The sequence below is a fragment of the Vicugna pacos genome, chromosome 2 (assembly GCF_048564905.1).
Source record: "Vicugna pacos chromosome 2, VicPac4, whole genome shotgun sequence".
In the NCBI taxonomy this organism is placed as follows: domain Eukaryota; kingdom Metazoa; phylum Chordata; class Mammalia; order Artiodactyla; family Camelidae; genus Vicugna; species Vicugna pacos.
This window is the reverse complement of record NC_132988.1, coordinates 35667675-35681791: the sequence shown is the minus strand read 5'-3', so window position 1 is coordinate 35681791 and position 14117 is coordinate 35667675. Positions and strand designations below refer to the sequence as shown.

Sequence of the window (14117 nt, the reverse complement as noted above, 5' to 3'; positions counted from 1 at the left end):
TTCAGCAAATTACTCCTTCCTTGTTAAGTCTAATCAGCTCAGCCTTCAAAGTCTCCCTCACTTCTGTGCTCCTCCTTGTCTGCATCCTCAGCCCTCAGCCCCTCACTATTGCAACAGCCATGAAACCAAGTGAGCTCCCAAAACTTCCTTCTGCCTCCTGCCACCCACGCTTATAGCAGCACAAAGACATCTTTTGGAAACACAGATCTGATCACACCCCTTCCCTGCACTGAAACCTTGGCCAATTCCCATTTTCTTCAGGATGAAGACCAGGCTGGGCAAGCCCGTAAGAGCCCTAAACAAGCTGGTGTCAACCTGAATTTCCAGTCTCCTTCCCCAGAGCTCTGACACTACATGCCTTGTGCGTCACACAGTTTGTTCCCCTTATGTGCCTCCGTTTTAGCATGCACCATGATGTCTGTCTAAAGTGATCTCGCTCTTTACGGAGCAGATACCTACCTGTCTTTCAAAACCTGGCTCCTGCATCACTTTCCCTGAAAAAGCTTCCCTCCTCCCCCAGGCTACTAGCTGCTCCTTTTCTGTGCCACCATCATGCCCTCTACCTGCCTCTTGTGGGTTGATCTGTGTCCCCCCAAAATATATAGTCAAGTCCTAACTCCCATAACCTTGACCTTATAGGGAACTAGGGTCTTTGCAGATGTAATGGAGTGGAGATGAGGTCATACTGGATTAAGGGGAACTGTCATCCAATGGTTAGTGTCCTTATAAGAAAAAGGAAATTTAGACACACACAGGGATGAATGCTGTGTGAAACAGAGATATAGATTGAAATGATGCATCTCCAAGCCAAGGAACCCCAAAGACTGCTGGCAAGAACCAGAAGCTAGGAGAGGCATGAAAGAGTTTCTCCCTCAGACCCTCCAGAAGGAACTAAGCCAGCTGACTCCTTGATTTTGGACTTCTGGCCTCCAGAACCGAAAAAGAATCCATTTCTGTTGTTTCAAGCCACCAGTTTGTGGTACTTTGTGAAGGAAGCCAAGGAAATAAATGCCTGCCTAACCTTAGCTCTCTTTACCCTGAATCAGAGCTCTATGCTTTATACCAGTCTCTCCCTCTAGACCCCAAAGTCCTGCACAGAAGGTATGTAACTTGTCTGTGTACCTTACCCCTGTTTCCATCCCTTCCCCTTCCAGTTCACAGTGCACAGTTCCTGGCAACTGGAAGGCATCAAAAAACACGGAATCAAGGAAAAGAAAGGAAAGTTAGGAGAGACACTGAGAAAAAGCATTGTCATCATGGTAAGTGCACTGAAGAAAATGACATAACTTATCATTCCATCAAATGCTTTCCATTGTCATCACTAACATTTTTCTCTAGGAAATAGTTGATTTTAATGCCTATCCAAATGGAGGGCCAGCCTGTCGAGATGGTTAATGAAAACTGATGCTAATGTCTGGGGTCCAACCTGCAGGCATGATTTCTTTCGTCTTCATAGTATTTGACCCACCAAATTCTTTAAAACCTTTCATTAGTTGATAACCTTCAAAATCATACATTAAATCCAAAGTTGGGGTTTCTCTAGCAAAATATTATTGTCAAATAATGGGCCCTCATTCCCATGTGTCCACAGCTGCCAGCCTTCAAGCAGTGGTGTCCCCTCAGGTGACAGGCACCCTCTCCTCTTCACCACAGATCTCAACATACTGTCACTTCTTTTTCTAGATTATTTTACTTATTTATGTTATCTACCAAGGGTCTCCAACCCACAAACTCCCATAGGAATGAAAATGATTAATACGTTCCCAATATTTTTAAAGAAGTTATATTCTCAAATATTATTCATATTTTCCAATACTACTTATACAGAAAATGCAAGCATGAGTGTGCACATTAACATAAATCCCCCCCGTTGTTATCCAGTCAATTCAGACTGAGATTCTCATTAATGAAACTTTCATATCATCATTTAAAACCCAGAGGATGTGACCCTTCAGCCTTCCTCTCTTAATCTTCAGAGCAGCTGCCCGTCACTTTGAGGCAGAGGAAGGGGCACAGATAGATAGTAACTTTGCTATTTTTGTAGCCTAAATGGCTGCAAACTTGGGTTCACAATAAAAGACCTTGTATTTATTTTATCATTTTGAAAGTAAGTTCAGTAAGAAAAATGGGCAACCCTAAAATGCCCATCACAGCATTAGCTCACAGACACCACAGAAAAAGTCTCAGCTAAAATTTACTTGCACTTTACTTGATTCTTCCTTCTTTCATCATTTCATTATCCTCTGGAGAAATTAGAAACAGGACTAAAGGCTCGGGTCAAAAATTAAGGGAAAGAGAAATCTTCAGATAGAAAAGAAAAAACACACACCTCTAGTTTTAGTTTCTGAAAGGTACAATATTTTTTTCAGGAACTGAACAGCATTGGTTTTGTCAATTTAAGATTTTCTGTGTTGAAACATTACCCTCCCGCAAATGTGCATTATCAATGAACAGTTTCCTCTTCACTTGTCCTTTTTTAATGAGCTTCTGTGGAAGAAAAGGTCCCCTGAAAAATCATCCTGGGACTAATCTGATCCTGAGGGGACAACCTTGGGAATCAGGATCTCAAAATCCCTTCCTAACACGTGTGGCTTCTCTAAAGAGTGCTCTCTGAGTTATCGGAAATGACTATCACTGGGGTGTTAGCCATGGAATCTCAGCTTATTTGCACTGAATTATTGATATTACTTTGTGGCCATCTTTGACATTTCCATTTCTTCAGAGAAAAATAGAGTAATTGGGAAATGGGTGAATCACAAGAAGGAGCAAATAGAGGTTTTCAAAGTTTGCTTCTCAAATGTTTTGACAAAGGATCATTTACATGTGCCATTCTTGATCTGAGTCCTAAGTCCTTCCTAATTTATCCAGTTCTAATCTTTTGTAAGTACTATTTTCATTGGTGTGCTGATGCACTAAATGAAGGCAAGGGAGTGACTGCTTTATAAGACTTTCAAAGATTATTCTCCCATTAGATGTGACATTGCACTAAAAACAGTCTCTGTTTATCAAGTTCCCAAAACTGAAATACTTAATGTAGGTTAAATCTACGATTCCCAGTCAAGGGAATGGGAATAAAGAAAAAAGAAGCCAACAGAAAAACAAAGAAAAGAAAAGCCCAACCCAAATTACTGAAAAGCTTCCTAAGAATAATTGAATCTCAAGACATGGAGCAGTTACATGAAAGGAGCCCAGTTAGAGCATGCGCACAGAGGCCCGGGTGCCAGAGCCGGAAAGCAGGCCACAGGTGGGGTGTGTGCAGTGCTGCATGCTTCTGGTTTTCTTCAGTTTGTATAAACAATAAAGGATTTTAGGCTATCTATATGACCATTCCTCTCAGAGACTGAGGAAGAGGTAGGTGGAGGATGGATAGAGTAATTTCCCACTCTCAGAGAACTTACTCCATAGGTCAGTTCAAATCAGGTCCCCTTTGGAATCAGTCCGAACAGAACTCGGTCATGGTCTGAAAGTGAGCAAGAGGAGTATCATGGGGCATGGGTCCAGGGGTGTCAGGGTTGAAAGATGTAGTCTGTGATCTAAGACAGAGTGAGGAGTATTTGGCAAGAACAGGCAGGCTGAGGGGAGCACATGTCAGACACATGGCCAAGATTTGTCAGTAAAAGCCTGCTAGTCACCAGAGGGAACAGGTAGGGGAAGCAGAGAAGCAGAGACGAAAACACACACGGACACACACACACACACACTCCCACACCCACACCCACAAAGGGCAGAGGCCAGAGGCCGGGTGAGCTGAAAGCAGGAATGCTCCAAAAATAGCACTTCCGTCTAAGAAACCGTAAGACTTCCTTGACAATTTGTAGGATCTGCCATTCTGAGGAGCTACTGACCTTGAATGAGAATTTTCAGAGTCCTTGTAAAAAAGATGTATATGCTTAAGGAATTCAACATTAGGGAAAATTCTGTATAAATTCCTTGATTCATCCATCAATACTAATTAATGCCAGCACCAAACTACTTGATTATTACAGCCTTATAGGACATCTTATTATTAATAGTGTCCTCATTATTCTTCTATTTCTTGAATTTCTTGGATATTTTCATTCATCTTGTCAAAGATATTTAAACTAAATGAAGGCTGGAGGGAGACTCCGTTATAAGCCTTTTAGAAATCATTCTCCCATTAGAAACAGGAGTCTGGGTCAACTTTCCCCCACAAATTTTTTGGGGGGATTTTACTTAGAATAGCATTTAACTTACCAACTAACCTGGGAGGAACCGACACATTCAAATAGTCTTTAATTTAAATTTTATTTCATGTCTTTCACTGAAGTGTTGCTGGTTTTTTCTGTAATTCTTACTAAAGTTGTTTCTCGGTGTTTAATTAATATTGCTTTTCTGAATAGAATCAATTTTTTTCATTTTACTTTCTAATTGGTGTTTAGCAAGTTTAAGTGAAAACAATTGATTCTTTTTCATTTATTTTTTCTTAACTTTTGACCCCCTTCACCCATTTCTCCCACCTTCCAGCCTATACCTCTGTCAACCACCAATCTGTTTTCTGTATCTATGACCTTCTTTGGGTTTTGTTTTGTTTTGTTTTTTAAGATTCAGAAATCATTCATTCAGTATTTGTCTTTCTGTATCTGACTTATTTCACTAAGTATAATGCCCTCAAGGTCCATTGATGTTGTCCCAAATGGCAAGATTTCATTCTTGTTTGTGGATAAATAATATTCCATCATATACATATAATATATATATTATATATATCCCCCAATCTTCTTTGTCCATTCATCCATCGATATGCACTTATATTGTTTTCCTATCTTGACTACTGTAAATAATGTTGCAATGACCATGGGAGTGAATATATCTTTCTGAGTTAGTGTTTTTGTTTTCTTTGGATAAATATCCAGAAGTGAAAGTGCTCAATTATATGGTAGTTCTATTTTTTAATTTTTTGCAGAAACCCCATACTGTTTTTCATAGTGGCTGTACCAGTTTTAAACCCCACCAACAGTGCACAAAGAAGAAGTCCCTTTTTTCCACATCCGTGCCAAAATTGTTTATTTCTAGGCTTTTTGATAATAGCCATTCTAACAAGTGAGAGATGGTATCTCACTGTGGTTTTGATTTGCATTTCCCTGATAATTAATAATGTTGAATGTCTTTTTATATACTTGTCTTCTTTGGGAAAAAAAATGTCTAGTTAGATCTTCTACCCATTTTTAAATTGGATTGTTGGAGGAGCTTTTTGTTTGTTTTTGGTGTTGGAAAAACTAGACAGCCACATTCAAAAGAAAGAAAATAGACCACTATATTACACAAAAAATTAACTTAAAATGAATTGAAGACTTGAATGTAAGACCTGAAACCTAAAAACTCCTAGAACATAGGTGGTAACACCATTTGTTTGCTACTGAGTTGTATAAGTTCTTTAGACATTTTGAATAATAGCGCCGTATCAGATAAATGATTTGCAAATATTTTCTTCCATTCAGTAGGTTGTCTTCTCATTTTGTTGATGGTTCCCTTTTTGTGTGCCAAACCTTGTTATAATAATGTGGTCCTACTTATTTACTTTTGTTTTATGTTGTATTGTGTTTTTATGTGTTTTGCACATTGTAAGGTTTCTAAATCTTGAATGCGGGGGGCCACTCATGACCTGAGGACTGCCGAGCACAGAGGTTGGGCCTAAACTCCCACAGTGCAGGGCGTCAGGCTCTGAGGTTGATCTCTCAAGGACAATCTCTGTCCCGCCACCCCTTTGAGGAATGTGCCAGATGCATTAAGGCCTGAAGGAACATCCTGAGCTATCAAGTCACTAAGGACCTTTGGAAGGAGAGATACAATCGGCATGCAAGTTAGTGATCTTAGCCTGAAGAACAATCACCTGAGATAATAGTACACGAGTCACCATGTTAGCTTAGAGGAACAATGCCTTAGTTTATCATCTTGGTTCCAGGAACTCTTAATCTTAGTTTTACGGGAACTGTAAACAATAATGATGTCTGTAACAATATACAAGTTAATGATTTTAGTACACGTTGTTAATGTGCCTTAAAACAATACCTTTGCCTACATGCAGGAATGTATGAGCTAATGGGTTAAAATCATATAAATTAACTTCAAGAAATAAACTCGTCGTCCACTCTTGACCTAGCGTCTTGCGGGCTAGAGTGAGACCCTCTCAACCCCACCTTTTAGTCTTGTCTTTCTTTCTCAGTCCTGCAGCACAGGTTTTCTGGACCTGATCGATTGTCGGCAGGCTCCGACACTTGAAAATAAAGGTGCTCTGTAATAGTCACACAAAAAGCTGAATGCAGAAAGTAAATGACTATTTTTAAAGTTGGTGATGAGTTCCAGCTTAAAAATGCATATAAACACATACATATATATATTACATATACAAAGTGCAGTTTTTATTTTAAATTGAAGAAATAAAGAATAAAGCAAATAGGGAGTCCTGGAAAATATACTGACAACATGTGGAAAAATCCCAGATATACAAGTATAAAGTACATCTAAATCATTTTCTATCTCCTCTAAGCTGTGTTATCTTCTCTCCCACACTCCAAATTTTCTTTTCTATTTAGTTTTTGAAATTGAAAAATCTTCAAACTAAAAGCTTGCAATTAATTCACTTACATTTAAGTCATCAAAATATGTTTCATGAAAACTTTTTGATACCTAGAACTTTTTTAATCATAAATGTTTTAAGAACTTCCTCACCTCATTTCCTTTCCCTAGAGAAAGAATGACAAACTTCAAAAGGTTCAGACTTCATTTGAAGTAAAAAAAAAAAAAAAAATCAAAGTTCAGAAGTTGCCTCACTTTGGGGAAAGGTTATTCTTCATTCCTCAGTGGAATGGCCAGAATGTTTGAACATGCACCTGTGGAGAGTTTTTTAAGACTTTTCACACAGGGCAGGACACCTTTTCTGTCTTGAAAGGTGGTCTGTGATCTCCTGAAGGGGCTCAGACTTACTGTCTCTGCTTTGCACTGGTGGTCTGTGGCTCTCTCCACTACGTCAGCCCTGGTGACTCCAACGAGGAGCAGGGAGGGAGGGAGGCTGCATCCTGTGGAGTCCCTGCAAGATCCCAAAGAAGTCCCTGCAGACCCCCTGCTTTTAGTCTCCGCCAGAGCAGGACACATGGGACTATGAGGGAGGCACACGAAATACTTTACCAGAGGACCCTGCCCCTCAGAGAAGCAAAATCACAGGGCTAGGGTGAAAGGAGGGTTACAGTTTTACTTAACTTAGTATTTCCTTTACGGCAGGCAAAGACTCAGAGAGGGGATCCCAGGTGGCTGTTCTCTCCCTTTCCAACCCCCGTCTCTTCCCCTCCTCCCTTTAATTTCCTTTCCCTTCCACACAGCCCATTTTTTCAAGTCCTTTGGCCAATCCTCTATCTGGGAAGACCCTCAACTCACCGGAGAAAGAAGTTCTGCTCTCATCCTTTACCTCAGACCCTCCCTGAACCTTGAAACATTATCCTGTTAGGCGTTTGGATGCCATGCAGTTTCTCCTTTTTTTCACTGATGACCTGTTTCCTTAGCTGAAAGTGAAATGGTTTTTCAACCAGCAAAGAGAACTTCATTTGGTTTCCTCACTAGCAAGTTCATCTGCCATCACGAGGAGAATAATTTGGAGAATCATTTGGACTATGTTTGGAGACGAGGTCTTCACAGAAGTAATCAAGTTAACATGAGGTCATAAAGGTGCCCCTAATCCAATTTGACCAGTGTCTTTATGTTTTTTTATATATTTTTTTAAATTGAAGTATAGTCGATTTACAAAGTTATGTTTCTGGTGAATATCATAATGATTCAGCTTATGTGTGTGTGTATATACACACACACACACACATACACACATATAGGTACATAATACAGTTCTCTGTGCTATACAATAGAACCTTGTTGGTTATCTATTTTATATATATAATAGTTGGTATCTGCAAATCTCGAACTTCCAATTTATCCCTTCCTACCTCCTTCCCTCTCCTTCCAACCATAAGTTTGTTTTCTACATCTGTAAGTCTGTTTCTGTTTTATAAATAAGTTCATTTGTCTTTTTTTAGATTCCACATGTAAGTGGTATCATGTGGTATTTTTCTTTCTCTTTCTGGCTTACTTCACTTAGAATGACATTCTGTAGGCCCATCCATGTTGCTGCAAATGGCATTATTTTATCATTTTTATGGCTGAGTAGTATTCCATTCTATAAATATACCACTTCTTTATCCAGTCATCTGTTGATGGACGTTTAGGTTGTTTCCATGTCTTGGCTATTGTAAACAGTGCTGCTCTGAACATTGGGGTGCTTGTGTCTTTTCGAATTAGAGTTCCCTCCAGATAATATGCCCAGGAGGGGATTGCTGGATCATATGGTAAGCCTATTTTTAGTTTTTTAAGGAATCTTCAAACTGTTTTCCATAATGGCAGCACCAAACTACATTTCCACCAGCAGTGTAGGAGGGTTCCCTTTTCTCCACACCCTGGTGTCTTTATAAAAGGGAACATTTAGACACAGAGACATGTGCACAGGGAGAATGTCATGTGAAGATACCAGGGAGCTATATCTACAAGACAAGGAGTAACAAAGATTGTCAACAAACCACCAGAAGGTGAGAGAGAGGCACAGAACAGGGTTCCTCACCACCCTCAGAAGGAACCAACCTTGGCAATACCTTGATTTCAGACCTTAAGCCTCAGAACCGTGAGACAATAAGGTTCCGTTGCTTAAGCCACCCAGCTTGTGGTTCTCTGTTACAGTAGCCCTCGCACAGCACTCCAGCCAAGGAGAGCGGTCATTCTTTCCCAGAGGCAGCACAGTCGACCTCTGTCTGATCTGTTAGTTAGCCTGTTCCTGCCCGTGAGCCTTTAAAGCCTCCGTGGGCCTGGCTTAAGAGAGTTGGGCCTGCACACCATCTGCAAAGAGTTGCTGTGCTGTCTGAGAAGGGAGGGGCCAGCTCTGAGTTTTCCCTCCAAGCTCCTTTCATACCATCAGCACCTGGACTCAGTGTGCCAACCCGCTCAGGTCCCCCACCCCCAGGAGCGGGGCACACCGTCTCTCCACTCCAGACCCACCCTTGCCCTTGTATTCCACCTCCCAGCAAGCAGTATTCTCTAAACTCGGGCAAAGTCTCCCTTTTGTGTTCTTGGCCAGGAGATTGTGTCTGCGTCTGAGATTCCTCTCCCACAGTGGGGTTTAGGCTTCGGGGAAGAGCAGTTGTGGAAGATTATGTTTGACTCCAGCTTTCCTCCCCGGCATAGCCCTCCTCCAACTCTGAACACAGAGCCAGCTAGCACTAGAACACAGAAAATCAAAAGACTAATGGAGAAAATGGATGAAACCTTAAAATAGGACCTCACCATTCAAAAAAATTACAGTAAGCTGTGATGAACGCTGCGATTAGAAATACAGCCACGGGAGGGTAAAATGGGGACATAACACATGCCAGGCTAGGGGTCGGAAGGCCCCCCAAAGGACCACCTTCAGCCAAGATGACTGGCCCTGTTATACACAAGCCACAGAGGCAGTAAGTAAGAAATGGCATCTTGTGAGGATGGCCAGAGACTGATCCCACGGCAGCCACCACTGCCATTTCGATAACTTTTCCATTAGATTCCCACCAGGACACAAAGATGTTCCCTCCAGCCCCTGGAGCATGACATTCAGTTTGTGTGCTCTCAAGTTTCCTTATGGTAGCTGTGTTGATGAGTAGTGGATATCGTGTGGTAACAACAGTGCAGAGAGAAAACCTACTTTTTTCCTGTCTGTTCTCCTCTCCCTTCCAAATGATATCCATTTATTTGCTCTTCCTCCACCTGCCCTCCCAGCCTGCCTTCTTTAACTTCTCTCCCCAGTCTCTCACCATTCATTTATCTTGCCTGGATCTCAGCTGTACACTTCAGTCTTTTTCATCCCCTCAGCCATCTCTACCCAGCTTGGTGATGAAATAATCTCAGGAGGAAAAGAGACCTGCCTCCCACACACAATGTTCCAAAGCATTGTAGGTCCTAAAGGGAAATTTGAAGTGTTGGAGCCATCTGGAACTGTCAAAGGTACATAAAATTAGCTACAAAAACTGTGAAACATAAGGAGGGTTCTGTCTGCTCTAGGATTGTGTAAACATCTCAATATTTTTTAAAATGCATAATGAAACAAAAACTGTGTATGCTGTCTCTGGGAGAGACCTACCGTTGCCATGTCCAAAGACCCGCTCCTTCTTCCCCGAGTCTTTTTATTTACACTAGACTGTGTCCATCCTCATAAAACAGTGGTTCCCCATGTGGGTTGCTCAAGGACTCCCAGTCCCCAGCCAAGAAGCACGGAACCTAAATTTTTGTATTTAAGCATCTCTCACAATTTTGAGTATTGTTCAGGTTAATGAACCACTGCTAAAAATCCATTCTGGAAAACACCAATTCATCACACTATTTTTTCTGTCATGAACAAATCCATAATTTCTAGCACTTTTCTAGTCACTCTACACCCATGACCATCATTCAAGTTACAGATGGGCATTCCAAGAGTCAAACAGGCAGTGAGTGCTCTAATTTCTCCAGTGCTCTCTCTGACCAGCTGCTGATATTCTTCTGTGGACCTGGGCCAGTGCAGGCCTGCCACACGGCTTAGTTTCCCCAGAGCTGCTGCTAGGACTTTTGCCCTGAGCCACCTTTCAGGATCAAAGGACACACACCTTCTTCACTCCAGTCTTAAGTCAGATTCATAGGGTGGCCCAGGGCGAAATGTAGCAGCAGTCATCTGTCCTGTGAGGGGGCAATCATCCTGTACCCAACATCAATGTAGATGACTTACCAGTAGCTGAACCGTAAGGATATCCAGAGGCCAGTTTATGGCTTCATAAGCTATTAACAAACAGACATCCCACTGATATTTGGAGCAATTAAAGCAAGTGTACTCATGGCTTCAGAGTATTGAAAGCAACCTCCATACTGCATATGGCCTTGACCTGGAAACTAAGATACACACTGAAACACTGCAGTGGGGACAGAATGTTCTTGATTGTTCCAACCAACTGGTTGAAGTGCTGTTGCATTAATCCAAAGAGTCTTGGATTCTTTAACTAGCTTTGCCAGGGAAGCAAAATCACCTGCTGCGGCAAGGCGTTACTTCAGTGAGGGAGATGAAGAGATCACAGAGGCATTTTAGTCTGAGTGTTCTGTTTTTACTAAAAGAACCAGATTTCCCCTCATAGACCACTTTACAAAGTTACATGCAAAAGACTGAAGACAAAGCACGCTATATTTACTTATAGCTGAAATCTCTTTCTTTACCTCTAAAATCAACACTGACATTTTCACCACTTCAAAGAATATGGTGAATGAAAGCTTTTAATAATTTCAGTTTCTGTGGCAATAAAAAAAATTGTCCTCTCAGAAAGAAATTTCTTTTCAGAAATCATAGGCTGAATACTCATAAATCTTTTATGCTTAAAATTAGCAAAAGTCACCTTGTAATAGAAAGGTCTCTTCAATGCCCTGATAGAAAATTACAGCTCTCAACACACCAGTATTTCTCGTTTCCTTCCGATCTGTGCATAGCTGACAAAACTAAGTTTTACTAATACCAACATTCCCAAGAAGAAGCCATTTATCAGTGCAACATTCAAAATCATGATAGCGTTTAGCCATTCCCTTCCTGTCCACCTTACCCTTTGCCCCTAGGGATCTGGCTACCTTCTCTGGCTTGAGAGTCCCTTTGACATGAAAATGGTGACAATGGTCAAAGTAAGCCTTCTCAGACTAATCTTAAATCCCTGGCCTGTTGCTGGAACTTCCTAGTTATTTTTCTAGGGAAGGCACCTATGGGCAGGCAGGGACATCTGGGGTGATCATAGAACTCCCATCCCCACCCCTAATTCCTGGCCAAGCTGCTGTCTCACAGTATTCTTGACAACAGGGATGAGAGGGGACATACGCAGAAATTGAGGATGCTCCCTCTGACTCTGGAACCTCTTAGTTCCTCTAATTTTTACAGGAATCTATGGATTGAGTTTTTAACCCATCTCACGTACCTTTACTTGTCTGAGACTCCTTTTAAAGAACTTCCAAATATCTCACACCAAGCCAACCTGGTTCTCTGCCATCCCCCCACTCCTCTCACCTCACTTATCTTCTCCGCTCTCTTCTCTCCTCCCCTGTCTTCCTCAGTATGAAAGCAAATTCCTCTCCTTGCTTCAGGCAGAGCAGTTATCCATCTTCTTTTCTTTCCTTGGCACACACATCTGTGCTTTTAGGTCTCACTTCTATCTACAAGCAGCTTATCAAGATATTTTCCCAAATATAGACAGTTTCTTCTCTAAAATTAACTGCTACTGAGGTGACAAAATGTTAATCTCCATTTGTAATTGGATCAGATTCTTGAACATAGAATGTTCATGGCACACTGCAGGGTGGGGTGGAGAGAGGTATTCCCTTCCAGTTACCAGTGATTGAACTGTCTTGCCCTGGCAGAGATACTGTCACTCTACAAATAAGGAAGCAGGGGAGGGGAGGGAGTGTCAGGTAGGTATGTATTTGCCCACAAATTTGGAGCTTTAAGAAACAGAGTAGCGCTGCAAGCACCAGTACCAAACCAGGGAACCTTTGGTGGCTTGAGCCAGGAGGGTGACAGTATCATGGAAAAGAATAGATAGATTTAAGAATAATTTGGGGATCCAATTGATAGAATTTTGGATTGGCTTAAATGTGAGAAATGAAAAAGAAGGGAGACTCAAATGAGATGGAGACTTTAAAATGTCCAAATGAATTTTCATAATGAGGTGGTTGATGATCCTATATGAGTTTCCTAACTTCCTAATGAAATTAATCTTGTTTTCTTGTACCTTATTTGATCATCTATCACAATGCAACCAAATATCTTTAGATATCTATCTCTCTCCTACTAAACCAGAAGTTATCTGTGAGTAGGGAATAGGTCATCTTAATATTATTCATATTTTTATTTTAGGCTTAACAGGGTGCCTGACACTAGTAGAGGCTCAAGAGATATTAAATGATGACTCTGAACCTCTCTTGTTTTCTTAATGTGTCTCTCAATCCCTTATTTCCAACTATTTATATGACAACTCTGGCAGGCCTTCCAGGCATCTTCTCAAATTCAAACTAGGGCTCATATTATTCATCCCATGATAAGTTGGTTAATACTATGCTTGTCTGCACACAGCAGGGAAAAAGCCCAAAACATTTTTTAAATGTTAATTCTCTATCATATAAAAGAAGCCCAGAGCTGGCATAGTGATTTTACAGTGACATCAGGAAACCAGGCTCCTATTTTTCTGTTCTGCCATCCTTAGCATTTAACTTCCATTCTTAAAGTCATCATGGCCCAAGATGTCTGAGTACCTTCCAGATTAGCAACAGAAGGAGAAAGGAGAGAACAAAAGAAATACTTCTCAGCTGAGTCAGCTCCCTTTAAAGTGGCCTTTCCTGAAGTACCATAGGATTTTTTCCATTTACAACTTTTTGGCCTAAACTTAATCAGTGATCCACTCCAAACTACAAAGGAGGATAAGATATAAATTCTGACAAAAAGTGCCCAGCTAAATCTTGGAGTTGTGTTATTAGACACAAAGGATACAATGGACATTCTTGTGTCTCTGGATTTCTTATCTAGCATTTCTATTTTGTTTGTGCCATCTGCTTTTTAATTCTTGGACTCCATTTGACCTTTATTTGCACTTTAGAAAAATAACTCTAATAGCTGGATGGAAAATGAATTGGAAATGGAGCAGACTGTAGGCATGGAGACCAGTAAGTTATACAAGGCTATTGCAGAAATGCAAGAGAGAGAAAATAAAGCCCTAAACCAAGGCAGTGACAGCAGGTCTAAAGAGGAGAGGATGTGGAAGAACATAAAAAGAACATTTACCGGACTGCTGAGAACCTAAATTTTTAAATCAAATGGAAGAAGGAATATATGATGCCCAGTAGGAATAGCCCTACCAACATAAAACACCATGGCACTGGCAGAAAGCCAATTACTTAAAAGGATTTTTCAGGAATAAGTAAGCAGAGAAACTTGTGAAAACATCTTGGAATTTATTAAGGAGCTTTGAAAAATACTTGGGAGTAGTCTGTTTACTTGCACCAAATTTGCACTATTAACAGAGCTAATCATTCTGAAT

The 14117-nt window shown here is 40.9% G+C and overlaps 1 long non-coding RNA gene across 2 annotated transcripts in view; it reads left to right on the top strand.

Annotated features, from left to right (window-relative positions):
* LOC140685792 (uncharacterized) overlaps positions 1–14117 on the top strand; it is a 218277-nt gene that overhangs the window by 177259 nt on the left and 26901 nt on the right. Inside the window, exons 2-3 of one of the 2 annotated variants that reach the window (XR_012059241.1) lie at positions 1155–1259; positions 5588–6146. This is a non-coding gene — a long non-coding RNA (uncharacterized lncRNA). Of the gene's footprint in view, positions 1–1154; positions 1260–5587; positions 6147–14117 lie in introns of those variants that run through there. The other variant, XR_012059239.1, reaches the window with a different exon arrangement.